Consider the following 14,223-nt stretch of genomic DNA (forward strand, 5'->3'; position numbering starts at 1 on the left):
AAACAGCTTATTCTGCCATGGACTTGTTTGGTGTTTGGTGGATTGGATGATTGGATGATTGGATGATTGGAGTTTGAAGAAACAAGACATATGACAATTTAACAATTTATTAATTTCACAAACAAGATCCTCAGTAGCGTGTGGAAGAACCATACACGGCAGCCTGGCACCTCCTCCTCATGCTGGTCACCAGCCTGGTCACACACTGCTGTGGGACGGCATCCCATTCTTCAACCGGCATTTGTCGCAAGTCAGCCAACGTGGTTGTGTCGGTCACTCTGGCACCAAAAGCACACCCAAGCTGATCCCACAAGTGTTCAATGGGGTCAAGGTCAGGACTGCCAGTTGAAGAATGGGATTCCATCAAATTACGTTAAGTTAACATTTAAATGCACCATGCCCTTCCTGTCCAGTGACAACCATTTATCTCCAACTTTAATGATTTTGAATTTTGGGTACAAAACTGAAGGATGATGTTGGATGTTTCCTCCTTTTTCATATAATAATAATAATATAGTCCTTAAAAAGCCTATTGGATCAGCTGGGAATGCATTGTCACAAAGCTGAAAAAAGACTGTTTTTCTGACACCATGAAAAGTTGAACTTTTTGGAGATATGTGGTTCTCACAGGACAGCGACCCTGTTACAAACATATGATGATCTTATAGAATATGATGCGTTGCTGTAGATTAAACTAGCCAACGGTAAGATATATATTAGCACAGCCTTAAACATATACAGCAGGAAAAGGCAAAATACACATTAATGCAGCAGGAAGATGAATCCAGAAACATGACCTACTGTTTATTAACCATTTATATGAGTGTGTGCGCGTGCGTGTGAATGTGGAGCGTTCACCACATCCGAGGTGGGCAAGGGTTCACTCTTCTCGGTGTGTGTGTGTGTGTGTGTGTGTGTGTGTGTGTGTGTGTGTGTTCGGCCTGTACGTTCCGCTGCTCTTCCTGTGTAGGCGGGTCTAATAAGAATGCTTACTGAACTGGCGCTTAAGAAAACGACCACTGCAGCAGGCAGGCAGCACCGGAGCTGCGACTGTAACGTGTTCGGGCGAACCAGGTACTCCTCGCTCCTTAGCTAATTGTAAATATATATAGTTTACCCATAATAATACATTTTGGATATAGTAAAGTAGCCGTTCACGTGTCGTTAGTGGAAACGTTACGTAGCTTACTCGGCGGAGCGGTGCGGGTTATTAGCTGAAACAAAGCGGACTCTTATAACAGTTTTAGCTAGTCCTCGTCTCAGTAACGTTAACCGTTTATATTTGTTTTAAAGAGGACACTTTTTTCGGGCTGATGTTACCCTAACTCAACGGAAACGCCCGTATAGTAAAAACACAAGGTAAGTGTTATTTTAACCTACATTTGTCACATTTAACCAGTCAGTCGACTGAAAACACACTGTAAACGACAAAAGGGGAGAAGCGAGGAATGCCTGTCTTCAGGGGCAAACTTTGGGTGTGGATTAACGATAACTAAGTTCGGTTAGCTTGCTAACGTTAGCAGTCGAAAGACAGCTTTTTTTTCTCCATTAATTTCCTTTATGCCATACTGTTTTCGACAACATGACATTGTAAAACGTTAGCATATTTCAACCTAACGTTAACGTTACACTCCAAGTCCTAATTTGGGCTTTGTGAAGAAAGTAGGCCATTGCTTTGTATAAGCGAAGAGGGGCAGTATGGGTGATTTAAAGTGATTTATCAGTCCTGGAAAACTATTAACGCCATTATTACCTCATTCTAAAGTCAAAACTATCCCAGATGCTTTTACAGATGTTTAAACTTACAAATGTATTCAACATGTCTAAAAACTTGAATATTTCTGTTGCTCTGTTATCATTTTGTTGTGACTTAGCTATTTGCCCTAAAAGTATTTTGTTGATAACTTTGGCATTGTTGTCTTATTGCTACAGTGGGTTATATTTTGTTTAACTCTCTAAAGGATAGATTTCTAGACAGTTTTGTGGTTTATCTTTTACATCTACTCCTCTTAACTGCTATTTTTGTATTCTCCTCAAAGGATTTATATGGGTCTTTCTCTTCCAGTAATGTGGAACTTTTACATTGAAAAGAGAGCTCAACAAATTAGTACTTGGTGTAGTTGTTAGTCTGAAAAAAATGACTAATTCCATCAAAGTCATCTATCAGGATTTTTCTCATGAAAAAGGGTGAACCATGCGGTTTTCTTAGAAATGCAGTTAAAGCACCTGGGTCCATTTGACCAACCACCAAGCTTTTCTCAATCCGTCAAAACCAAAGAACCTTTGCAGATGTCTTTAACATTTGTGTTTGGATGTGTACGAAAGGAGCATCTGAGTTACTTTTAAAGTCTCATAACTTTAGGCAAAACATGAAGTAGGAAATCTAAACCAAATCCCTTTTGTAAGCCCAACTCGCAAGCATTTAAATGAAGTTAGACTTGTAAAGAATATCCTGAAACAAACCGCAGCTGGACCCCAGTCTGGTCAAACATTGTGCATTATGGGCTGTATAAGCTGTGGTTGAGGATACAGTGAAACCAAGGCATCTTAAAGAAGGCCAGATTGGTTAACCAGGATCTAGAGTCTCTTGTTCAGCCTTGCCCACAGCTCTGATTCAGAACTGTTGACTGTACAGTATGTAAGCTGGACAAGATTGGTCTTGCCTGCCTCTTTCACTTCCTGTAAAGGAATTGCAGCCTGCGGGGGTGTTTTTTCTTCTTCTTTCCATTGTTAATCTCTGAGAGAAATTTGATTTGTTGAACTAGTAATCTGTGTTCACCAGGGCCTAATTTAGTGACAAGGGGAGTTAAAGGCTTTGGGTTAATTATCGTGCCTTTGCTTCTAGACAGCATCATAATAACATAGCAACAGCACTGTATTGAGGCGAGAAAAGATGTGACAATTTGCATAAACACATTAAACATACGTTTTAACATCTTCAAGCCATACAGAAAATCAAATTCTCATATACGTTTTGAGTGTTTTCCCTGGGCTTACTAAAGACGTAAGTGCACATACTATATTTGGCGGAGGTTTAAGGGTCCTCCGTCAACAAAATGTTACGTTTTTCAATAGAAATCATGAAGTTTCACGTATTTTTGGACCATTATTATTCCCATATCTGTGTGTAAAACGATGGAAAAGCTAGAGCAGATAATAATACATAACACTCAAAAATCTTCAAGACAAAACCTGCTAAAGAAATCCACTGGAGACAAAACTACAGTCATTAGATCTGAGAAGTCATTTAGTTACATTCATTCGGCTTAGGTGGTACCCAAATCTGGCTTGGGTGCTGCGCCTAAGCCTCATAAAGGCTGTTTTATGCTTCTGCGTCAACTCCACGCTGTAGCTACGACGTCGTGACCCTTTCGGAGTTCTGCGCCGGTGTTGCTTTGCATCGCAGTGCATTTCACCTCCATAACGCTAGGGGGTGTTGGCCACCAAACTTTAGCACAACTGCCCACAAAGTACTGCTTGCTGGCGAAGTTCTAATTTCAAAACATTACAAACGGATAACCCGTCATTGTAACCAAAATATGTCTGAGTTTATTTGCAAAGCTGATGTCAGTGAACTGTTGCTACTCCCCACGGTAGGCTGCTAGAAACACCCACGATCAACACACAGGACCAGTTGACCAATCACAGTCCCTAGTCTGCGTTGCCTCGACGACAAATAAACATAACTCGCGGCTACACAGAGGGGTCTGAGGGGGTACGCTGTTGATTCGACGCAGAAGCATAAAACAGCCTTAAAGTGATGGTTCGGAGTAATTTCACCCTAGGGTCCTTTGCACCATGACCTCGAGCCAAACACAAGCTTTTTTCACCTCGGTTGAACATTAAAGCGTTATCAGCTGAATTTAGCGCAGGGGCTAATGGACCCACGTTTGTATCTCGTAAATGACCCCACTAATAATGCCCGAAATGATACCAAACTTCTACAGTAGTACATATAGGTTATGCACTCATAAAACGATGGATTGGAAAGTTTGTAAGTACACCAGAAGTTTATGAACACTTGCCTGCTCTCTTCTGCTCTCTGCTGTTGTTGCTGCTGCCAGCTGTAAGACGAGTGCTTAGGGCCGTCTACAAATTACTACACCGAAAAGAGATAAAACAAAAATATATATATTTTTTTAAAGTGCTGTAGTATAACTAGCAGGAGACAAATAATAACTGAGGTAAGTTTGGAGACATTACCTTATTTAATCATTAAATTAATAAATATTTTTGTTGCATCTCTTTTCGGTGTAGTAATTTGTAGACGGCCCTAAGCACTCGTCTAACTGCGGGTAGCAGCAGCAGCAACAGAGAGCAGAAGAGAGCAGGCCCTGCGCTAATAAGCTATTCAGCTGATAACGCTACTCTACGCTAACTCTCCCAATGTTCGACCCAGGTGAAAAAAGCTTCTGGGGTGGAGGGGGGGTTTGGCTCAAGGTCATGGTGCAAAGGACCCTAGGGTGAAATTACTACGAACCATCACTTTAAGCCCGAGACACACCAGGCCGATAATCGGCCGTTGGACAGTCTGGCGAGGTCAGTGACTCAAGTCTGTTCGGTGTGTCCCGTGCCGTCGTCAGCCTGGGGGGCCGTTCAGTTGGTGGCGGGACAGTCGGGACTCACCCGAAAATGGTGAGTGGAATGAGCCTGACTAGAGTCTCTCAAAATCTGACAAATCTTCTAAACTGACCTTTGTTGATCTGAAATGAAGACCGATTCAGCAACTGCACGGCCTATTTCTCGCTTAAAATGTTTTCAGAAACAAGTTTCAGTGAAATTTTTTAGTACAATATGAGATTGTATTCTGAACGAGCCGCCATGACAGTCTGGCTTTAAATTTCCCGAGAAAACAAACCCATGTGATGCGTTTGTCCAATCAGCTGCCGGTTTAAATTTTTTGGGCAACAGTACAGATTAGCGCCGCCTGCTGTTATGGAGACGTATTACGTGTCGTCTCTTTGGTGTGTTCTGTGGCACTTTTTGGACCAACACGGGGAGACTGATCAGTCCGACTGGCTTTTCTGCCGAGGGTCGGCCATCTGGTTGGTGTGTACCGGCTATTAATGCTACCGAAAACCCTGGTTGTGCACTCATAACAATCTCCGACAGGGGCAAGAGAAAGAGAAGTCATTTATGATATGATGCGGGCAAATGGGTTGATATATTTACTTGCCAGACGTGGTGTTTTGCTTGCAACCCTTACTGTTAAACCTTGCTTTTTAATCTCAGGGAGAAATTTAATTTGTTGAACTAGTAATCTGTGTTCACCAAGGACTAATTTAGAGACGAGAGGAGTTAAAGGCTTTGGGTTAATTATCCTGCCTTTGCTTCTAGACAGCATCATAATGACATAGCAACAGCACTGTATCGAGGCAAGAAACCCCGACTTTGACCATGACATGGATGCAGATTATATATACCAGTCCTGGTAATTGTAGGCATGACGCGAGATGAGTCTGTAGACTGGAGCGGCCCCCTGCAGCTCACTGAGTCACTTCCCTTAGTTACATTGTTGTGATGTTTAAACAGAGTGAGCAGTGCTCGGCTAGCATCTAGGAGCGTCCGCGGCAGTATGAAGGGTCATTCAGCATGACTCCACTCCAGGCCTTTACCCCCGACTCAGTCAGAAATGAGTCACGGATGATCTGGCCTGCCAGTGACGGCCAGGCGAATCATGCGGGAAGGGGATGTTTGTAGATACATGATCATGGTCATGATTCAAACCTTATCCCTCCATGACTCCACCCCCACTCTGTGGTAAAATGTTGAAAGTTCTCACAGCAAAGACATGAAGAGTTTTTCAAACCGCTTGTGAAGATGTGGCAAGAAATGCAAGAAAAGATTGACATATTTTTTTAGGTTGTACAAAAAAGTACAATATGTAGGAATGAGGGATACATTTTGATCAGTGTACAAGAAAACCGTCACAAAGAAGAAGACGAGTAACTACTGCTGAAACAGTCAGTTAATTGATTAGTAGTGCGACAGCAAATTAATCGTCAGTTTTCAATGTTTAAGAAAAAAATGCCAAGAATAATCTATTTCCAATCTTTAAAAATGGGGGAATCTGCTGCCCCGAGAGACTAATAGATCAGAAGAAATGTCATTTTCATCAGTTACACCAATAAAAGAAGCTGTTAAGAGTAACTGTTTTAAAACACAAAAGGAGAACAACGTCTCTAACTTAAAAGGCCTTTAACTTACATATATAACAATAACTTAATTTCGAAGGAGTTGGAAATGCAATTCAGCCTCTTTTTTACATTTACTGAGGGAGGAAATGACATTTTAAAACCTGCCCGTAGGGATTTCAATTTTTTTATTTTTTAGGATGAAACATGTCGTCATACTCCTATGTTAAACTCTGGGTTCAGGTTGGAAAGAAGTGGAAAAAACGCCCCATATTTCAGTGACGTAGTTTTTTTCCCCCCCACCAGATAGTATGGAGCCAGTTAAGATGGAATGTGTTATCTCATCTCTCTGAGGAGGGCTGGGAGATCGGGATCTCCTCCACATGGCAGACAAAACCCCCAAAATATAGCCTGCTGCAGACTGAATTAACTCTTTCATAACCTCAGATTTTCTATATAGCTTTTAGATGTTAAAAACGTAAGTTTAACATGTTTATGCACATCAAAATTGAAATCTTGCTTTACTCTTATTTATCATTCTACTTATTTTTGTTATTTTACTTACTTTACGCTTTTTTGAAGCTTTTTTAGAAGCTTCTTATTTTCTTTTTTGGAATGCTGGTAATGTAAGAGTCTGGGATGTTATGATGAATCCACAATGGATTAATCACCTTGCTGATTAATCATTGTATTAAGATTGTATTGGTAGACAAAATGCAAACTGTATTTTGGGTCCCCTTGCCTACCTTAAACTGTTCCATTAGGTTCAAGTGAAAAATAGAAATTGGTTATTCCTTACATCCTTGACTGATACTGATTATAATTTAAGACACCGGCCAAACACATGTTTTATTGTAGGAGGACAACAAACATGTTCAGTAATCCTTTCAACCATTTTTATAGTTAGCTGGATGTCAGATGGTCAACATGTGTCCTTTTCTGATGCTTTGTCTCAAGAAACAGACCTGGCCTGGGAACATTTAGTTTGACAGCACTTTTAAAGTTCAGTATCAAGCATCATGGCAGATGTTGGCTGCATAGAGGAGGTAATCCTGCTGGTGGTTGGGGTTTCCTTCCAACATGCTGTGTTTGCAGTCTGAAGCGAGGTGTTCTTCCTGATCCTTCAGCAGCCTGTAGGGGAGACTAGCGGCTGCCTGGGAGTGGTTTAATAAACGAAATGGATGCAGAGTCATGCTGAGTTGTTTGGGCAGCTAATGGACTGGGAGGGGACTGTGACTTTCTACAGCAGGTGGAGGCTGCTTGGCTGACCGGCTGGCAAACAAAGCTGGGGGGGCACCCCACTCAGTTTGTGGACCACCAGATGACCCACCCAGCGGGAACAATGCTGACCTGTGTTGAATGCTACATTTGACTTTGCATGTTACTCACAGACGTTCTTGACATTTTAGTGCAGCATTCATATTTTGATTACACCAGGATGCATTATGTGACACGCACAATTGTGTTCATATAGCTGTCACATCCCTTAAAGTAGATATGGAAGTGGTCGGGTTTATATTGTGAGTTGAGATTAGGCCTGCATGATATGAGGACAATATGCCATAATGTTGTTGAATATTGCAGTAAATATATTATGTGCGATAAATAAACCAATATTTAAGTGTACTCAGTTCTGCATTTCTGCTGCTTTCAGTTTTCTGCTGAAATACAACAAACTGCTTGTTGAATTCAAGAGAAATGAAAGAAAATAATTTCCAGCATTCTTTTATTGAGCATTGAATTGAATATAAAAGGCACCACTAAAAAAAAAGTTACTTTTTTAAAGTGCAGTTATCTACTGATATTTTCTTTCAACTAACACAAAAAATCTGAGTCTTTCACGATTTGTAGCAGCTTTTCGCGATGTGTCGCGCCAGTTGATATTGCAATGACAATAATAAACAAATATATTGTGCAGCCCTAGTTGAGAAATGAATTACATAGTTTGGACACTGTCCAGTAAAAAGATATAAACACTGTAAGAAGTGTTGGAGGAGGAAAAAATAAATAAATCTCATTTCACTAAATCCAATTTCTAGAATCCCTTCTTAGAGGTAATGTTAAAATACCAGCTGAAACAGTAGTGTGAGGCGGTCTTAATTAGGCACAGTCTAGCTTCTTCTGTGATGCATTTCAGTATTTAAGCAACAGCATGCAAGTTCACATTATGTGGAAGTTGAATCAATTTTTTTTTTTTTTTTTTTTTTTTTTTTTTTTTTTATGAGAGAGGAAAAAAAGTGAGCCAACCATAAGTGATGCACAGTGTGGTTAACCTCTACTCTCATGAAACCAGGAACCACTGAGAAACTAAATAGCATTATGGTAGCTTTTGCAATACTTCCAGTTGTACACAGAGGAGCCGTGGGCATCAGCTGTTTGTGTTTTTGTCCTGCTTGCTTATTTTTTTCATTTTAGAATGGCACTCATGAATTTAGCGATGTTCTTATTATTTGTACCAACACTATGTTGCATAAAATGTGCACTCACAAAAGGAGTGCGTTGTGCAACTTGTTTGTTTACTGACTGGGCAAATTTTTATTATTTTTTCCTCCATTTCAACACAAAAGCCGCCGTCAGACAACTTGAAATAATCCTGTTTGTTCTCTGTAGAGCTGCAAAGATTAATCGATTAGTTGTCAACTTTTAAATTACAGCTATAGTGTGTAATTCTAAATAATGACAACAAAACTGTTGGCTCATCCACATGATACAAGCCTTCTGTGACTGCATCCCCCCCACCCCTCCTCCACACAGTTGCTAGTAGCCGAGGAGGACACAGAGGATTAAAAAACATGATGGACTCTTCAGAAGAGGTCATTATCTTCGCTGGAGTTTCTGCGTCAGAAAGACACCGGACGCACCAATCTTCTGAACGTAGTCCTACTGAGAAATCTAAACTTGATATTTTTGAGTTACAGTGTTTCCTTTTTCTTCTTTTTTTTTTAGCAGTAGGGGCAAGCCATCCGAATAACAACCCAGGATAATTTAAAAGGCAACCGCAACTACATTGTGCCGCGACTACATTGTGCGTCTGCCCTATTTCTGATACTGTGGCGGCAGAAGTTTTGCTATGGCGGGCTGCCACTACAAAATCAACAGAGGAAACATTGAGCTATCTACAACTAATCGATTAATTAAGAAAATGATCGACAATGAAAATAAACGTTAGTTGTAGCCCTGCATCTCTGTAATTTGTACTACCAGTGTTCAGTAGAAGGAAGCTATGCATAAGCAAAACCTAATCAGCAGGAAACTCTTTGTGGGGGGGAGGTGCAGAAATGTCACATTTAAAATATATTTTAGGGTTTCAACTCAAGTCATTTCTCATTAATGTTTTTTATGTACGTTTCATGTTTGTCGTCGTAGAGTTCTGTAAACAAAACCTGACCAAAGTCAAAATGTTTGATTCAACAGCACATACACCGTAAACTCAACTAGCCTATACAGAGGGACTTTATTAGGCCTACTTGTTGAACCGTGGTCTTCCCCAGTCTAAACATGGACTTTGGATTACTAGATTACTAAACATTCACAGATGTGTCTTGCTCCACCTTCAGACCACACCAAAGCCATATGAGCTGCAGCAAGTCCCAGACGTGTCCGGGTGGGCAGATCATCTGAATAAGTAACATATCCTCTTTTAATCAGATGATACAACTCTTTCACTTGAACAACATCCACGTATTACTTGGGCCTACATATTAGACACTAAGGTTGCACAATACATCTTTTTATTTTAAATTTTTTTTATCGTCATAGCAATATCCACTGCTGCAACAAAAACATTGTGAAAGGCTGCGACGTATCGTGAAAGACTCTCTGAGATGTTTTGTGTTAGTTGAAAGAGAACATCTGTAGAACACTGCACTCTATAGTGTATCTGTCAATCTTTTTTTAAGTGGTGCCTTTTTATATTCAATTCAAATGTTTCATATCCTGCAGCCCTATTAGCCACCCAGCCCACCAGTTGTTTTTTCTTCTATTTTGTGGCTGTAATAACTTTAACTGACACAAACCTTTTAATGAAGCTATTAGTGCAGACAGTATTTCCCGATATCAGTGAGTGGCGTTATCAAGAGGAAGTCTCCTGCCCCGGACTATGCATAGTGCGTTTCCCTAGTCAATGAACAGGGGAAGGGGTGAACAAAGAAGCAGTGGTGACACACACGTCTGCAGAGTCTGATTCAAAGTCCTCGTGTTAAACTCCTATGTGTGAGTGTGACTGCCGCTGACCCGGACTTGGGGAAAATCCCAGCTCTGTTTTAAGTGAAAGAATATTCCTTTTTCTTCAAACGTGACCTGGCTACAAGGGTGGCACGAGGGAGATATAAATTGATGTAAATGGGGTGGACAAATTATGAGGAACACCTCTCATGAAAACGCAATGCTAGGATTTCCCTCAGGAAATTGGTAACAACATCCACTCCCATGCTGTCCATCAGAGATGATGTTCTCTCAGCGCCGTCTCCCCTTCACCACAGAAAGAGGAATGCCACTGTCAAGTAGGCGGAGATGTCAAACAGGGAGGCGATTATTTGCAATACAACTAGGGATGCACCGAATCCAGGATTCGGCTTCAGATTTGGCCGAATATTGGGCTTTTTGACTCGTGAGCAGAAAAAGTGTTGTTTGGCAGTACTTTCAGTCAAAAGAAGGCCATTCAAGTCCAGCTACATGTTCAATTTGCAATGGCGGTTTGTCTCATGGTAGCGAGGATCCTAAACGATACACAACATGGCCGCTGTTACAACATTTGGTATGAAACGTCTGAAAGAATACGAGTTGTGCATGAAGGAATCTACAGACAGCAGCCAAAATGCAGCAACTTCAGGTACAGCAAAGGAAGGACAGTCGCAGGTCCCTGGTATTCAGTTTCGGATTTGGCAGAATCTTAACCAGTGGATTCGGTATTCGGCCAAACCCCAAAAATCTGCATTCGGTGCATCCCTGAATACAACTACATGTGTGAGCAGAGGAATGCTTTCTGTGACTTTCCATCAGAGAGAGCGTGGTTCTAGTCCCTGAGGCCCACTTTCAGACTGCAGATTGAATCAAACGCCTGTGACCCGTCAGGCTGATGGCAGGCAGCGGACCACAACATGGAGGCGCTGTGGAGGATCAAGTTTCAGTCAGCTCTTCTCAGCAGCTGTTGGGGGGGAAATTCTTTAAAAAAACATTTTACATCACTTAGTTCAACAGGTACAGCTGTGTACATTTCATCTGTGCAATTTTTCTGTCGGCTGTCAGACTGTGGTACAGGAAGATGACGTTCCCGCTCTCTTAATACAGAACACAAAGCTCCAAATGGCATGGTTGTTGAGCACGACAGCAGACCGATTTGAGGTGCTGAAGGAATTGAAAACAGAAGGTCACCCTTGCACCCAGCAGATGTTGTCTAGTGCAGTGGTTCTCAACCCGCGGTTCGTGACCCCCAAAGGGGTCGCAAGATAATTTCTGGGGGGTTGCCAGATGGTTGGAGGGAAAAAATAATGAAATAACATATTCTAGACCGGGGAATGTTTTTTACATTACTGTGTGAGTTTGGCACATTTAATGTGTTCTATTCAGAGCTTAATTTGTAAATCAGGAGGTCCTGGGACACAGAACGAGGTCTGAAAGCGGGTCATGGGGAGAGGAAAGGTCACAAACGCAGCAAAACTTCACAGAGCCTGGAGCACATTGGACAAGGCTATGTGCTGGCTGCTAAAAGTAAACTGTCATTAAAGCAAAGCATTATTTGTTTGTGTGTATATATATGTTTTAATCAGAGCATTCACAAAAATCACTAAAAATCAGCAGGGGGAGGCGTGTAGAAACTAGTGTGTAGTTTCTGATTTGAAATGTCTTCACCTTTTCAAACCAACCAGAGCCATCTTGATTATATCAAACCTTTTTATTACGTTAAATTTCAATGTCTTTTATATTGAAACGTACAAAACGGGAAGCGATCTTGTAGCTTGAGCTGGTTGATGGAAGAATTAGAAACCATTAGCAATTAGTCTGGTAATTATTTTCTCAATAACTTTTTCTATAAAATGTGAGAAAATGGCCAATCATAATTTCCTACTAGTTTTATCCAAACATCAGTCCACAACCCAAAGATAATCAGTTCATTGTCGTGTATGACCTAAAAAAGCAGCAAATCCTCATATTTGCATAGCTGGAACTAGAGAATCTTAAAAAAATGACTGAAATTCGTAATACCTCATCACAATTGTTTCCTCTCATTTTTTCCGGCGAACGACTGATCAGTTAACCGAATAATTGTTTCAGATGAATGTCTGTGACTGGTTCCGTGTTGAGTTTAATTTGTTTTACAGTTACACTTTGCAATTCAAGCAGAAAGACCGTATGGGTATTTTCAGCATCACGTCGTCTCTGTCTTCTCCAGCCTGACCATACAAAGTCATGACTCGACACCGTGTGCTCCTGTTACTCTAAATATTAGGCTCTCAGGTCTGTCATCATGACTCCTCACAGACCATGGTGTGTGCTTGGCGAGAGGGACAAAGGTAGGGGCTGAGAAAGGAGGATGAGTAGGGTAAGACTTTGTACATGTATCCACTCTCTATCTGTATTCCCCCTCGCTGCGGGCAAGGAAGTAACGTTGCCTCACATGTGTAGTCAACAGATTTTCTCCATTGATATGAATCCATTATCAAAATAGTTGGCGATTGGGGCGCCTGGGTAGCTCACCTGGTAGAGACTCAGTCCTGGCTGCAGCGGCCCCCCAGTTCAATCCCAACCTGCGGCCCTTTGCTGCATGTCGTTGTCGCCCCCCCCTCCCTCTTCCCCTTTCATGCCTAAACTGTCCTATCCAATAAATGCCAAAATAATCTTTTAAAAGGAAAAAAAATAGTTGGCAATTGATTTTAATAGTTGACATCTAATCAATTTATTTTTGCAGCTCTACTTGCTTTGGAGAAAAAGTGGTCACTTTGTGGAGACAGTAGGCCGTTGATTGACCAACCCAGGCGGTCTTTTGCTAGAAGGGCTCATTCAGGAAGTCCCTATCCAATACATGAAGGGGACTATTGATTGGAAATGCTACTCTGTGGTAAATGTATATTTATTAGACGCTTTTTTGACCTCTTTCTCCCTAATGAATTCACCCCATACCAGCTGGCCTTCTGTGTTTCACATTTATGATGAGCAGTTGCACTCTGGTATGGATCAGGTTTATCAGTCCGCCTCTGCCCAAAGTTGCTATCGGCTCTTATCAGCTGTGACATTAGCTATGTGGAAGCAGTGCCGACTTTTATGTCCTGCCATTTCCAGTGAACCAGTCAGACATACAATATTTCAGCTATCACTCACTTTACTATTTTGAAGCTGATAAGGCAGTGAGACTCTTTGTGAAAGCCACTGGTCTTATTAGTTGAGTCAGTTGAATTATCTCGTACGTATTTGTCTGATGAGAGCTGTGGCAATAACGAGAGTAGATGTATATTTCAAAAAGGCAGATGGGTTGAGAAATATTTTTATTTCATTTAGGGTAGACGTTGAAGCAAGCATGTTTCCAAAGCTATCGTGCCCCAGGATCATTACCAGAAATGCCAGTGCCTCCCTAATGCCATTATGTGGCGCACACAGGCATCGGAGACCCTGAATGCCTCCCAATCTGTCAGCTCTCTGTAATTTGCAGCCTTGTGCAGAATGAGCTCCAGAGTGGTAAACAAAGCTGTACTTCAGGAATGTTAGGGAGGAGTCCTAATAGTGTAGAAAGTCTTTGCACTTGGTGTTGACTTGAATTTATTTAAGCATCTTGCTGGGTATGTTGTGTGTTGAACACGTTTGTCCATTTTGCTTTTCTTCTTTGTGTTAGTAAGTATATTTAAAAGAGACAGTGCCCTGTTGATTAACAGAAAATAATATCCAGATGTTGCCCCTGAGAAGATGTTAAAAGGCATTCTAAAACGCAAAATAAAAATCACATTTGGCTCTGCTGTTTCTGTCAGATGTCAGACTTTTTGCATCCCCCACTATTCTCCAAATCTTTCAGTGTTGCTTTTTTTTTTTTTTTTTTAACTGACATGTTTATTTTTCACCGTTCCCCACAGCAGTACGATAACTATCACAAAAGCACTTA

General features: G+C 41.2%; 1 protein-coding gene across 1 annotated transcript in view; it reads left to right on the plus strand.

The window, feature by feature from the left end:
- The first annotated feature begins 990 nt into the window (after nucleotides 1-990).
- Nucleotides 991-14,223, plus strand: part of LOC114564940 (integrin beta-1) — a 38,608-nt gene continuing 25,375 nt past the window's right edge. The window contains exon 1 of the mRNA XM_028592640.1: nucleotides 991-1,359. The gene's annotated coding sequence lies outside the window, so the exon portion shown is untranslated. The remainder of the gene's footprint in view (nucleotides 1,360-14,223) is intronic.

Source organism: Perca flavescens, chromosome 12, assembly GCF_004354835.1.
Source record: "Perca flavescens isolate YP-PL-M2 chromosome 12, PFLA_1.0, whole genome shotgun sequence".
In the NCBI taxonomy this organism is placed as follows: Eukaryota; Metazoa; Chordata; class Actinopteri; order Perciformes; family Percidae; genus Perca; species Perca flavescens.